The following is a 16,732-nucleotide window of genomic DNA, read 5'->3' as shown; positions in this document are numbered from 1 at the left end:
AGGGTGGTATGAAATCATATCTCCAACTCATGCTCTTTCCAACCATGATATAAAAATTGGGGGTCGACGGACTATCTGAAGAGCTATTTCGATTTTTAAAATGGCATGTTTTTGATGAAATTTGCATTATATTGCCCAAAGCAGCACGCGCGGATTTTGAACTTTGACGCGCGCTCACGGCCTTATGAAAGATCAAGAGTGACTGAAATTAATGTAAATTGTCAATTACGGTAAGAGGAATCTAAATCATGTAAACAATTTGAATTTGACCTTTCCACGCGTTATGAGCGCGCGCAACGCGCGCGGTGACACGTACGGACGGAAAATTTTGAAATGCTTAAAAGGACGTGATTCGTACTCTCGTTTAATAGTTTAGTGATTTTGAGCAATTTTAAATTTTAACGCGCACATACGCGCGCGTCATGACCTTTATGTGACCTTCGATGACATGACCTGTTGACCCTTGACCTGAAGTATATGTGATATGAATATGAATGACCTTTGCTTAGGCATCATGAAGATATGATGGATAACGTGATTTCACAAAATGGCGCCTGGATGACGTCACGATAACCTGATGACCTTGAAAAGGTTACTGTCACGTCTCATGACAATGACCTATGACTATGTCGAAATTGAAAGAAATTAACACAACCGATCTTGAGTTAACCGATGAACAAAAAACGGGGAGAAATAAAAATAAATAATACCTAGAAATTTAATTCGTCATGGGGACGATTTAGGTGGTCTGTTTTCAATTTTCATGATCATGCTCATCTTTAATTCAATGATCCAATATAATGATGTTAATGCAAAATGATGTATTAAGATATGAATTGATGATGAAGTATCGATGAACTGATGAACTGATAGATTGAACTGATGTGAAATGAACTGAATTGATGAGCTAAACTGATGAACTGATGAACTGTGACCTGAACTGAAGTTAATAACTTAACCGATAAACAAAATATTGAGAAATGATTATGATCAAAATCATGATCATAATGAACTTTAATCAAACAAGACCGGAATGTAGAATGCATATTTCAGAAAAAGTCACCTCCTATAGATATGCCACGTAAATTAAGAAAATTCTGACATGTCGCATTTAAACGAAGTTTTCACTATGATGACGTCATCAAAATGAAAAATGGTGAGATGTAGATAAAGAGAAGGAGAGCAGGAGACGGGTTATAGTCATGTAAACATACATGAGCTGGACAGAGGGATGAAAGAGGAATCAGAATGCACTTGGAAGGAGAGAGTATAGTATAAGAAAACATTTTAGGGGTGAAATAAGAATACTAAGGGCAAAGGAAAGAGCTAGAGAAAATTAAGGAATATCACAAGACATATTAGAGGGAGAACGGGAGCCAGAGCCGGAAAAGGGAGAGGGCGATAGGGATGAGAGACTAGAGAAAGAGAGAGGAAGAGACAGATGGAAACAGAGCAAGTGAAGAAGAGTGAGGCAGAGCAAGAGAGGGAGACAGAGAGAGGGAGAAGGTGAAAGAGTAGAGAGAAAGAGAGATAGTAGTCGAAAAAGATGATAACATCAAATAAGAAACGAAAGCAAAAATATATATATTTTTTAAATTGACCCACCAGGAATCGAACCTTGGTCACCGGAATGGAAGTAAAGTGCGTTACCGATATACCAAAACATTTCTATTCAATCTTTCATTATTGCAAGGAGTTTTTTCCAGATCGGCTAAAGAAAGCTTAAACACCAGTCTTTAAATGTGGTGACAAGTGTGAATTTACAAACTATAGACCAATTTCTGTACTGTCAGTCTTCTCTAAATTATTCGAGCGCATTGTTTATAAAAGAACTATTGAATTACTTGACAAGCATTCTATTGTCAATAAACATCAATATGGTTTTCGTAGGGATTATTCAACATGTATGGCTCTAACCAGTCTTTCTAGTAAAGTCATAGATGCATTTGAAGCAAATGAATTTGCAATTTGAGTTTTAATAGATCTGTCAAAGGCCTTTGACACAATTAATCACAATATTTTACTATCTATATTCGTTATGGAATACGCGGTGTAGCTCATAAATGGTTCACCAGCTTTCTTAACAATCGATTACAATGTACTAAGCATCAATCCCCTATTTTTGGAGTTTAGGACAGTAACATGCGGAATTTCACATGGTAGCCTGCTTGGGCCACTGTTATTTATATTATATGTGAATGATATTTATAAATCTGCTAATGTATTGTCTTTTATACTGTATGCAGAAGACACAAACATATTTGAAAGAGATTCAAACTTGAAGTCTCTTATGGACACAGTAAATCCAGGTCTTATATTTATATATATATATATATATATATGTAAATGGTTCAAATCTAATAAATTATCTGTAAATGTAAATAAATGTAATTATATGATTTTTCACAATGGAACAAATGCAGATTTAAAAGATCTCAACATTGTTCTTGATAATGTCATATTGCCAAGGGAAGATAAAGTCAAATTTCTTGGCGTTTATTTAGATAGTTCCTTGTAATGGAAATACCATATTTACGAAGTTGAAAGTAAGGTGTCCATGGACCTTGTGGCAGATTAGCCCTGTGCTAAATAAGTTATCCAATAAAGTCTTCTACTACTACTACTACTACTACTACATTGGCATTATATCCAGACTCAAACATTTATTGCCAATCACATTCTACGTATGTTAAATTGTGCTCTTATACTGTAATCTTATTTGGGCGAATTCCTGCAAGTACATAATTCAAGACCTTACATTATTGCAGAAGAAGATTATTCGTATAATATCCGGAATGCACTATCGCTCCCATATTGGTCCCGTGTTTAAACAAATTATTTTCTTGAGATTCAGTGATATCAACTTGGATCAACAGGATATTTTTATGTATAAAAGCATGAACAACATCTTCCCATCACAATTTAGTGATCTTATCAATTTTCAATGCAACTCGGAAACTCATACGTATAATACGAGAAGCGCTGCCAACACTCATGTCCCTAAACATAGAGCCCGAAGATTTCAATTTGATATTCGATACTCTGGGCAAAAATTGTGGAACACCTAACCATCTATCCTACAGAAGTAGCTCTCCTCGCAGACCTTTCCCCGTAAGGCAAGAATGTATTTAATTGCTCGATATTAATACCCTCTCTTGTATTTATGTGTGAAAATGACTTCTTTTCGAAATCAATAACAAGTTGTATGACCAATGATTTATTTATTTTCATCATTTACGTAAATGCATCAACTGTTGCTAGGTACCATCTGTATATATTCCCCAGGACAGTGCTGTCGGATGAAGCTGCTGTTTGTTGGTTGAGTTTGCTCATTTGTAATGCTATGTACCCGCTATCTATTTTAGAATTGTAGTACTTTGTTATTGTTATGATGTAATCGCAGACACATGCACACCCCAATTGAGTTAACTTTCTCTCTTTAAGTGAACATGCCTCCCTATACTTAATTCTCTTCTAATTTGTTTTCCTTTCCTTTTTTTTAAAAATATTTCATCTCAAAGTTCTGTTATACAAGCTATGCTTTTCGGGTTTTCGCTTCCTTCCGTATCTGAATTATTTACTGTATACTCTGTTTAAATCATTGTCACATATACAATTTATATATACATTGTGTTTTATATTGTAATGATGAGTAGGAAATAAATGTTAATAAATACAATAATACAAACTACAAAGTTTAAAATGTGTAGCATATTGACCATTATAATAATAATAATAATAATAATAATAATAATAATAATAGCCTAATGGAAGAAAGATTCAGACAATAAGACTAATGACCTCGTACAATGAGCAGTTGCATCTTTGACCCTAATTGACATAATGAAGAGTGCATTTTCACAATTTTATCTTATTCCATGAAATGCTCTACCCGTCATGTTCTACCGATATTGTGCTGCGCAGAGATTAAATCGGTTTATTTTGGGTTATTACAAGAAGTGGGTTATTGATGTAGACCAAAGCTCATGTTCCCTAGCAAGCTCATTTTATGTACTTAATTACCAGAGAAAAAAAACAATTACTCAGTGAGAGTCTGACAGTAAAGTTTAGACAGTAAATGGGTTTCACTCAATTGAAGATTTGGTCATAATCCCATCGTCTGATCAAAAAACTAAAAAGCACCGTTTTTGTAGCCCATGGTCTCAGCTATAACATACCAAAATTTGGGATGAAATAGAGCACGAATAAGCGAGATAGTGCTCAAAGATTAATGCCATGTAGATTCACGATGTGAACGAAATTCACCTTCCATAGACAATACACGCAAATGAAGAAAATTCTGACATGTCGCCTTCAATTGAAATTTTCACCATGATGACGTCATCAAAATGAAAAACAATGGACACTGATCTTGTAGAGAATTGTCTCAGCTACAACATATCTAAGTTTGGAAGTAAATTATTTAAAATTTACAGAGATACAATCAATTTTCTATATATATGATGACGTCATCATATGCAAATTCGTTTTTTGAGTTCCAAGGCCATTATGATGATGTCACGATATATATAATGGCCAAATGAGACCTAAAATCATATTTCCAACTCATATTCTATCCAAATATGAGAAAAAATTGGGGGTTTTGTGGACTTCCTAAAGAGCTATAATGGATTTTGTATAGGCATGTTTTTGCCCATATATGCTATGTATTACAAGATCACGCACGTACGGACATGTATTTTAAACGGACGCTAATTCCGTCAATAATGGTCATGAAAAGCTAAACATGGTATCAAATTGTTCGGAAAAAGATAAGGAATACCCTCGTCAAAAGGACGTACTGGAAAATTATGCTTCGTTTGGCCGCTACGAACGAAAACGCGCAAAAATGCGTGTTTTGCGTGATTTTTATGAAATGCTTAAAATGGCCTGAAACGTATCCAAAATGAATTTGAGGCGATTTGGAGTATTTTGAAATTTGCGCGCGCACGGACGCGCGGACGTACGCGCACGCGCGCAGTTTTTGACCTGAAATTGACCGGACTGATATTGACCTTGATCATGGTAAATATGAATGAGAAATGACTTTCAGTTATGAAGTTATGATCATTTGAGATTTTCCAAAAAAAACACAAAATGGCGCCTGGATGACGTCATGAAGACTTGATGACCTTGAAAAGGTTACTGTCACGTCTCATGACAATGACCTATGACTGTGCCAAAATTGAAAGAAATTGACCGGACGGATCTTGAGTTATCCTGTGAACAAAAAAGTGGAAGAAATACAAACTAGAAATTTAATTCGTCACGAAGACGAATAAGGTGGTCTGTTTTTAAGTCTTATAATAGATTATAATATTTACTATATTGAAAAAGGGAGAAGTTATATCGACATGTAAACAATGATGATTATGATGATGATCATGATGATGTTGATGAGGATGATTATCATCAATATGATAATGATGATGATCATGGTCATGAGCGTGATTCTGACATCTTATCGGAAAAATGAGGAATATTTTAGATAACATATGGTCTCAGCGACAACATACTAAAATTTAGGAGAAAACTGTTGAATAACAACCGAGATACTGGTCAAAACACATTGTCATGCAGATTCATGTTTTGAAATAAGTGACCTCCCATAGACATAACACGCAAATATGACAAATTATGCATTGTCGCCTTTAATCGAATATTTGACTATGATGACGTCATCCAAATGAAAAATAAACGTCAAATTTCTGGTAGAGAATTAGCTCAGCTACAACATATCTAAATCTGAGAGAAAATCGATAACTGATAAGCAAGATAATCTCAACTAAACAAAGACAAAAATGACGTCATCAACAAAATACATTTTCTTTAGTTTAGATGCAAATATGAAGATTTTGTTTCACTTTGTACGAGTCAGGGTGGTATGAAATCATATCTCCAACTCATGCTCTTTCCAACCATGATATAAAAATTGGGGGTTGACGGACTATCTGAAGAGCTATTTCGATTTATAAAGTAGCATGTTTTTGATCAAATTTACATTATATGGCCCATAGCAGCACGCGCGGAATTTGAACTTTGACGCACGCTCACGGCCTTATGAAATATGAAGAGTGACTGAAATTAATGTAAATTGTCAATTACGTTAAGAGGAATTCAAATCATGTAAACATTTTGAATTTGACCTTTTCCGCGCGCTGTGAGCGCGCACAACGCGCGCGGGGACACTTACGGACGGAAAATTTTGAAATGCTTAAAATGACCTGATCCGTACTCTCCTTTAGTAGTTAAGTGATTTTGAGCTTTTTAAAATTTTGACGCACACGTACGCGCGCGTCATGACCTTTATGTGACCTTCGATGACATGACCTGTTGACCCTTGCCCTAAAGTATATGTGATATGAATATGAATGACCTTTGCTTATGCATCATGAAGATATGATGGATAACGTGATTTCACAAAATGGCACCTGGATGACGTCACGATGACCTGATGACCTTGAAAAGGTTACTGTCACGTCTCATGACAATGACCTATGACTGTGTCAAAATTGAAAGAAATTAACACAACCGATCTTGAGTTAACCGATGAACAAAAAACGGGGAGAAATAAAAATAAATAATAATAAATAAATAAATAAAGAAAGAAAATTCTGACGAAAACAATAGGTGATCTGTCGTTGACAGACCACCTAACTAGAAATTTAATTCGTCACGAAGACGAATAAGGTGGTCTGTGTAAGTCTCATGATAGATTTGAGAATGGGAGAAATTATATATGACATGTAAACAATGATGATCATGATGAACATGATGATGATCATGATAGTAAAGGTGATGATGATGATAATGATAATGGTATATGATGATAAAAACGATAATGTTAATGATGATGATAATGATCATGATCATGATGATGTTGATGATGATCATCTTTAGACCATGATGATGATGATGTGGTGACATTGATGATGATGATGATCATGATCATATTGATGATGATGATGATGACGATGATGAGTATGAGCATGATCCTGACATCTGATTGAAAAAATGAGGAAATATTTAGATAGCATAAAGTCTCAGCTACAACATACTAAAATTTGGTTGAAAACTATTTTGAATAACAACCGAGACGCTGGTCAAAACACATTGTCATGCAGATTCATGTTTTGAAAAAAGTGACCTCCCATAGACATAACACGCAAACATGACAAATTATGCATTGTCGCCTTTAATCGAATATTTCACTATGATGATGTCATCTAAATGAAAAATAAATAACATATTACTGATAGAGAATTATCTCAGCTACCACATATCAAAATCTGAGAGAAGATCGATGACCGATAAGTGAGATAATCTCAATTAAACAAAGACAAAAATGACGTCATCAACAAAATACATTTTGTTGAGTTTAGATGTCAATATGTTGACTTTGTTACACCTTGTACGAGTCAGGGTGGTATGAAATCATATCTCCAACTCGTGCTTTCTCCAACCATGATATAAAAATTGGGGGTCGATGGACTATCTGAAGAGCTATTTTGATTTTTAAAATGGCATGTTTTTGATCAAATTTGCATTATATTGCCCATAGCAGCACGCGCAGATTTTGAACTTTGACGCGCGCTCACGGCCTTATGAAAGGTCAAGAGTGACTGAAATTAATGTAAATTGTCATTTACGGTAAGAGGAATCTAAATCATGTAAAAAATTTGAATTTGACCATTTCCGCGCGTTGTGAGCGCGCGTAACGCGCGCGGGGACACTTACGGACGGAAAATTTTGAAATGCTTAAAATGACCTGATTCGTATTCTCGTTTAATAGTTAAGTGATTTTGAGCATTTTAAAAATTTTACGCGCGCGTACGTGCGCGTCATGACCTTTATGTGACCTTTGATGACATGACTTGTTGACCCTTGACCTGAAGTATATGTGATATGAATATGAATGACCTTTGCTTATGCATCATGAAGATATGATGGATAACGTGATTTCACAAAATGGCGCCTGGATGACGTCACGATGACCTGATGACCTTGAAAAGGTTACTGTCACGTCTCATGACAATGACCTATTACTGTGTCAAAATTGAAAGAAATTAACACAACCGATCTTGAGTTAACCGATGAACAAAAAACGGGGAGAAATAAAAATAAATAATAATAATAACTAGAATTTAATTCGTCACGAAGACGAATAAGGTGGTCTGTCTAAGTCTTATGATAGAATTGAGAATGGGAGAAGTTATATACACATGTAAACAATGATGATCATGATGACCATGATGATGATCATGATAGTAAAGGTGATGATGATGATAATGATAATGTTATATGATGATAAAAACGATAATGTTAATGATGATGATGAGCACAAGCATGATCCTGACATCTGATTGAAAAAATAAGGAAATATTTAAATAGCAAATAGTCTCAGCTACAACATACTAAAATTTGGGAGAAAACTGTTGAAGAACAACCGAGATACTGGTCAAAACACATTGTCATGCAGATTCATGTTTTGAAAAAAGTGACCTCCCATAGACATAACACGCAAATATGACAAATTATGCATTGTCGCCTTTAATGGAATATTTAACTATGATGACGTCATCGAAATGAAAAATAAATGGCATATGTCTGGTATAGAATTATCTCAGCTACAACATATCGAAATCTGAGAGAAAATCGATCACTGATAAGCGAGATAATCTCAATTAAACAAAGACAAAAATGACGTCATCAACAAAATACATTTTCTTTAGTTTAGATGCAAATATAAAGATTTTGTTTCACTTTGTACGAGTCAGGGTGGTATGAAATCATATCTCCAACTCATGCTTTTTCCAACCATGATATAAAAATTGGGGGTCGACGGACTATCTGAAGAGCTATTTCGATTTATAAAGTAGCATGTTTTTGATCAAATTTACATCATATTGCCCATAGCAGCACGCGCGGAATTTGAACTTTGACGCACGCTCACGGCCTTATGAAAGGTCAAGAGTGACTGAAATTAATGTAAATTGTCATTTACGGTAAGAGGAATCCAAATCATGTAAACATTTTGAATTTGACTTTTTCCGCGCGTCATGAGCGCGCGCAACGCGCGCGGGGACATGTACGGACGGAAAATTTCGAAATGCTTAAAATGACCTGATTCGTACTCTCCTTCAGTAGTTAAGTGATTTTGAGCATTTTAAATTTTGACGCGCACATACGCGCGCGTCATGACCTTTATGTGACCTTTGATGACATGACTTGTTGACCCTTGACTTGAAGTATATGTGATATGAATATGAATGACCTTTGCTTATGCATCATGAAAATATGATGGATAACGTGATTTCACAAAATGGCGCCTGGATGACGTCACGATGACTTGATGACCTTGAAAAGGTTACTGTCACGTCTCATGACAATGACCTATGACTGTGTCAAAATTGAAAGAAATTAACACAACCGATCTTGAGTTAACCGATGAACAAAAAACGGGGAGAAATAAAAATAAATAATAATAATAATAATAATAAAGAAAGAAAATTCTGACGAAAACAATAGGTGATCTGTTTTCAACAGACCACCTAATAATAATAATAAATAAATAAATAAAGAAAGAAAATTCTGACGAAAACAATAGGTGATCTGTCGAAAACGACAGACCACCTAAATAAATAAATAAATAAAGAAAGAAAATTCTGACGAAAACAATAGGTGGTCTGTTGATAACAGACCACCTAATAAAGAAATAAAGAAAGAAAATTCTGACGAAAACAATAGGTAGTCTGTCGAAGACAGACCACCTAATAATAATAAAGAAAATCCTTCAAAGTTCTAGAAAATGTGCAATTTCAACTTTCAATTGAAAATTCCGACATGATCCCAACGTCTGATCAAAAAACAAAGTACACCGTTTTTTTTAGCCCATGGTCTCAGCTATAACATACCAAAATTTGGGATGAAATAGAGCACGAATAAGCGAGATAGTGCTCAAAGATTAATGCCATGTAGATTCACGATGTGAACGAAATTCACCTTCCATAGACAATACACGCAAATGAAGAAAATTCTGACATGTCGCCTTCAATTGAAATTTTCACCATGATGACGTCATCAAAATGAAAAACAATGGACACTGATCTTGTAGAGAATTGTCTCAGCTACAACATATCTAAGTTTGGAAGTAAATTATTTAAAATTTACAGAGATACAATCAATTTTCTATATATATGATGACGTCATCATATGCAAATTCGTTTTTTGAGTTCCAAGGCCATTATGATGATGTCACGATATATATAATGGCCAAATGAGACCTAAAATCATATTTCCAACTCATATTCTATCCAAATATGAGAAAAAATTGGGGGTTTTGTGGACTTCCTAAAGAGCTATAATGGATTTTGTATAGGCATGTTTTTGCCCATATATGCTATGTATTACAAGATCACGCACGTACGGACATGTATTTTAAACGGACGCTAATTCCGTCAATAATGGTCATGAAAAGCTAAACATGGTATCAAATTGTTCGGAAAAAGATAAGGAATACCCTCGTCAAAAGGACGTACTGGAAAATTATGCTTCGTTTGGCCGCTACGAACGAAAACGCGCAAAAATGCGTGTTTTGCGTGATTTTTATGAAATGCTTAAAATGGCCTGAAACGTATCCAAAATGAATTTGAGGCGATTTGGAGTATTTTGAAATTTGCGCGCGCACGGACGCGCGGACGTACGCGCACGCGCGCAGTTTTTGACCTGAAATTGACCGGACTGATATTGACCTTGATCATGGTAAATATGAATGAGAAATGACTTTCAGTTATGAAGTTATGATCATTTGAGATTTTCCAAAAAAAACACAAAATGGCGCCTGGATGACGTCATGAAGACTTGATGACCTTGAAAAGGTTACTGTCACGTCTCATGACAATGACCTATGACTGTGCCAAAATTGAAAGAAATTGACCGGACGGATCTTGAGTTATCCTGTGAACAAAAAAGTGGAAGAAATACAAACTAGAAATTTAATTCGTCACGAAGACGAATAAGGTGGTCTGTTTTTAAGTCTTATAATAGATTATAATATTTACTATATTGAAAAAGGGAGAAGTTATATCGACATGTAAACAATGATGATTATGATGATGATCATGATGATGTTGATGAGGATGATTATCATCAATATGATAATGATGATGATCATGGTCATGAGCGTGATTCTGACATCTTATCGGAAAAATGAGGAATATTTTAGATAACATATGGTCTCAGCGACAACATACTAAAATTTAGGAGAAAACTGTTGAATAACAACCGAGATACTGGTCAAAACACATTGTCATGCAGATTCATGTTTTGAAATAAGTGACCTCCCATAGACATAACACGCAAATATGACAAATTATGCATTGTCGCCTTTAATCGAATATTTGACTATGATGACGTCATCCAAATGAAAAATAAACGTCAAATTTCTGGTAGAGAATTAGCTCAGCTACAACATATCTAAATCTGAGAGAAAATCGATAACTGATAAGCAAGATAATCTCAACTAAACAAAGACAAAAATGACGTCATCAACAAAATACATTTTCTTTAGTTTAGATGCAAATATGAAGATTTTGTTTCACTTTGTACGAGTCAGGGTGGTATGAAATCATATCTCCAACTCATGCTCTTTCCAACCATGATATAAAAATTGGGGGTTGACGGACTATCTGAAGAGCTATTTCGATTTATAAAGTAGCATGTTTTTGATCAAATTTACATTATATGGCCCATAGCAGCACGCGCGGAATTTGAACTTTGACGCACGCTCACGGCCTTATGAAATATGAAGAGTGACTGAAATTAATGTAAATTGTCAATTACGTTAAGAGGAATTCAAATCATGTAAACATTTTGAATTTGACCTTTTCCGCGCGCTGTGAGCGCGCACAACGCGCGCGGGGACACTTACGGACGGAAAATTTTGAAATGCTTAAAATGACCTGATCCGTACTCTCCTTTAGTAGTTAAGTGATTTTGAGCTTTTTAAAATTTTGACGCACACGTACGCGCGCGTCATGACCTTTATGTGACCTTCGATGACATGACCTGTTGACCCTTGCCCTAAAGTATATGTGATATGAATATGAATGACCTTTGCTTATGCATCATGAAGATATGATGGATAACGTGATTTCACAAAATGGCACCTGGATGACGTCACGATGACCTGATGACCTTGAAAAGGTTACTGTCACGTCTCATGACAATGACCTATGACTGTGTCAAAATTGAAAGAAATTAACACAACCGATCTTGAGTTAACCGATGAACAAAAAACGGGGAGAAATAAAAATAAATAATAATAAATAAATAAATAAAGAAAGAAAATTCTGACGAAAACAATAGGTGATCTGTCGTTGACAGACCACCTAACTAGAAATTTAATTCGTCACGAAGACGAATAAGGTGGTCTGTGTAAGTCTCATGATAGATTTGAGAATGGGAGAAATTATATATGACATGTAAACAATGATGATCATGATGAACATGATGATGATCATGATAGTAAAGGTGATGATGATGATAATGATAATGGTATATGATGATAAAAACGATAATGTTAATGATGATGATAATGATCATGATCATGATGATGTTGATGATGATCATCTTTAGACCATGATGATGATGATGGTGGTGACATTGATGATGATGATGATCATGATCATATTGATGATGATGATGATGACGATGATGAGTATGAGCATGATCCTGACATCTGATTGAAAAAATGAGGAAATATTTAGATAGCATAAAGTCTCAGCTACAACATACTAAACTTTGTGAGAAAACTGTTGAATAACAACCGAGATACTGGTCAAAACACCTTGTCATGCAGATTCATGTTTTGAAAAAAGTGACCTCCCATAGACATAACACGCAAATATGACAAATTATGCGTTGTCACCTTTAATCGAATATTTAAATATGATGACGTCATCTAAATGAAAAATAAATGACATATTACTGATAGAGAATTATCTCAGCTACAACATATCAACATCTGGGAGAAGATCGATGACCGATAAGTGAGATAATCTCAATTAAACAAAGACAAAAATGACGTCATCAACAAAATACATTTTGTTGAGTTTGGATGTCAATAGGTTGACTTTGTTACACTTTGTACGAGTCAGGGTGGTATGAAATCATATCTCCAACTCATGCTTTCTCCAACCATGATATAAAAATCGGGGGTCGATGGACTATCTGAAGAGCTATTTTGATTTTTAAAATGGCATGTTTTTGATCAAATTTGCATTATATTGCCCATAGCAGCACGCGCAGATTTTGAACTTTGACGCGCGCTCACGGCCGTATGAAAGGTCAAGAGTGACTGAAATTAATGTAAATTGTCATTTACGGTAAGAGGAATCTAAATCATGTAAACAATTTGAATTTGACCTTTTCCACGCGTTATGAGCGCGCGCAACGCGCGCGGTGACACGTACGGACGGAAAATTTTGAAATGCTTAAAATGACCTGATTCGTACTCTCGTTTAATAGTTAAGTGATTTTGAGCATTTTAAAATTTTGACGCGCGCGTACGTGAGCGTCATGACCTTTATGTGACCTTTGATGACATGACTTGTTGACCCTTGACCTGAAGTATATGTGATATGAATATGAATGACCTTTGCTTAGGCATCATGAAGATATGATGGATAACGTGATTTCACAAAATGGCGCCTGGATGACGTCACGATGACCTGATGACCTTGAAAAGGTTACTGTCACGCCTCATGACAATGACCTATGACTGTGTCAAAATTGAAAGAAATTAACACAACCGATCTTGAGTTAACCGATGAACAAAAAACGGGGAGAAATAAAAATAAATAATAATAAATAAATAAATAAAGAAAGAAAATTCTGACGAAAACAATAGGTGATCTGTCGTTGACAGACCACCTAACTAGAAATTTAATTCGTCACGAAGACGAATAAGGTGGTCTGTGTAAGTCTCATGATAGATTTGAGAATGGGAGAAATTATATATGACATGTAAACAATGATGATCATGATGAACATGATGATGATCATGATAGTAAAGGTGATGATGATGATAATGATAATGGTATATGATGATAAAAACGATAATGTTAATGATGATGATAATGATCATGATCATGATGATGTTGATGATGATCATCTTTAGACCATGATGATGATGATGTGGTGACATTGATGATGATGATGATCATGATCATATTGATGATGATGATGATGACGATGATGAGTATGAGCATGATCCTGACATCTGATTGAAAAAATGAGGAAATATTTAGATAGCATAAAGTCTCAGCTACAACATACTAAAATTTGGTTGAAAACTATTTTGAATAACAACCGAGACGCTGGTCAAAACACATTGTCATGCAGATTCATGTTTTGAAAAAAGTGACCTCCCATAGACATAACACGCAAACATGACAAATTATGCATTGTCGCCTTTAATCGAATATTTCACTATGATGATGTCATCTAAATGAAAAATAAATAACATATTACTGATAGAGAATTATCTCAGCTACCACATATCAAAATCTGAGAGAAGATCGATGACCGATAAGTGAGATAATCTCAATTAAACAAAGACAAAAATGACGTCATCAACAAAATACATTTTGTTGAGTTTAGATGTCAATATGTTGACTTTGTTACACCTTGTACGAGTCAGGGTGGTATGAAATCATATCTCCAACTCGTGCTTTCTCCAACCATGATATAAAAATTGGGGGTCGATGGACTATCTGAAGAGCTATTTTGATTTTTAAAATGGCATGTTTTTGATCAAATTTGCATTATATTGCCCATAGCAGCACGCGCAGATTTTGAACTTTGACGCGCGCTCACGGCCTTATGAAAGGTCAAGAGTGACTGAAATTAATGTAAATTGTCATTTACGGTAAGAGGAATCTAAATCATGTAAAAAATTTGAATTTGACCATTTCCGCGCGTTGTGAGCGCGCGTAACGCGCGCGGGGACACTTACGGACGGAAAATTTTGAAATGCTTAAAATGACCTGATTCGTATTCTCGTTTAATAGTTAAGTGATTTTGAGCATTTTAAAAATTTTACGCGCGCGTACGTGCGCGTCATGACCTTTATGTGACCTTTGATGACATGACTTGTTGACCCTTGACCTGAAGTATATGTGATATGAATATGAATGACCTTTGCTTATGCATCATGAAGATATGATGGATAACGTGATTTCACAAAATGGCGCCTGGATGACGTCACGATGACCTGATGACCTTGAAAAGGTTACTGTCACGTCTCATGACAATGACCTATTACTGTGTCAAAATTGAAAGAAATTAACACAACCGATCTTGAGTTAACCGATGAACAAAAAACGGGGAGAAATAAAAATAAATAATAATAATAACTAGAATTTAATTCGTCACGAAGACGAATAAGGTGGTCTGTCTAAGTCTTATGATAGAATTGAGAATGGGAGAAGTTATATACACATGTAAACAATGATGATCATGATGACCATGATGATGATCATGATAGTAAAGGTGATGATGATGATAATGATAATGTTATATGATGATAAAAACGATAATGTTAATGATGATGATGAGCACAAGCATGATCCTGACATCTGATTGAAAAAATAAGGAAATATTTAAATAGCAAATAGTCTCAGCTACAACATACTAAAATTTGGGAGAAAACTGTTGAAGAACAACCGAGATACTGGTCAAAACACATTGTCATGCAGATTCATGTTTTGAAAAAAGTGACCTCCCATAGACATAACACGCAAATATGACAAATTATGCATTGTCGCCTTTAATGGAATATTTAACTATGATGACGTCATCGAAATGAAAAATAAATGGCATATGTCTGGTATAGAATTATCTCAGCTACAACATATCGAAATCTGAGAGAAAATCGATCACTGATAAGCGAGATAATCTCAATTAAACAAAGACAAAAATGACGTCATCAACAAAATACATTTTCTTTAGTTTAGATGCAAATATAAAGATTTTGTTTCACTTTGTACGAGTCAGGGTGGTATGAAATCATATCTCCAACTCATGCTTTTTCCAACCATGATATAAAAATTGGGGGTCGACGGACTATCTGAAGAGCTATTTCGATTTATAAAGTAGCATGTTTTTGATCAAATTTACATCATATTGCCCATAGCAGCACGCGCGGAATTTGAACTTTGACGCACGCTCACGGCCTTATGAAAGGTCAAGAGTGACTGAAATTAATGTAAATTGTCATTTACGGTAAGAGGAATCCAAATCATGTAAACATTTTGAATTTGACTTTTTCCGCGCGTCATGAGCGCGCGCAACGCGCGCGGGGACATGTACGGACGGAAAATTTCGAAATGCTTAAAATGACCTGATTCGTACTCTCCTTCAGTAGTTAAGTGATTTTGAGCATTTTAAATTTTGACGCGCACATACGCGCGCGTCATGACCTTTATGTGACCTTTGATGACATGACTTGTTGACCCTTGACCTGAAGTATATGTGATATGAATATGAATGACCTTTGTTGATGCATCATGAAGATATGATGGATAACGTGATTTCACAAAATGGCGCCTGGATGACGTCACGATGACCTGATGACCTTGAAAAGGTTACTGTCACGTCTCATGACAATGACCTATGACTGTGTCAAAATTGAAAGAAATTAACACAACCGATCTTGAGTTAACCGATGAAC

This window comes from Strongylocentrotus purpuratus, unplaced genomic scaffold (genome assembly GCF_000002235.5).
Source record: "Strongylocentrotus purpuratus isolate Spur 01 unplaced genomic scaffold, Spur_5.0 spur5_scaffold_1, whole genome shotgun sequence".
Classification (NCBI taxonomy): domain Eukaryota; kingdom Metazoa; phylum Echinodermata; class Echinoidea; order Camarodonta; family Strongylocentrotidae; genus Strongylocentrotus; species Strongylocentrotus purpuratus.
The sequence above is the reverse complement of the archived record's forward strand: the minus strand, read 5'-3'. Positions refer to the sequence as shown.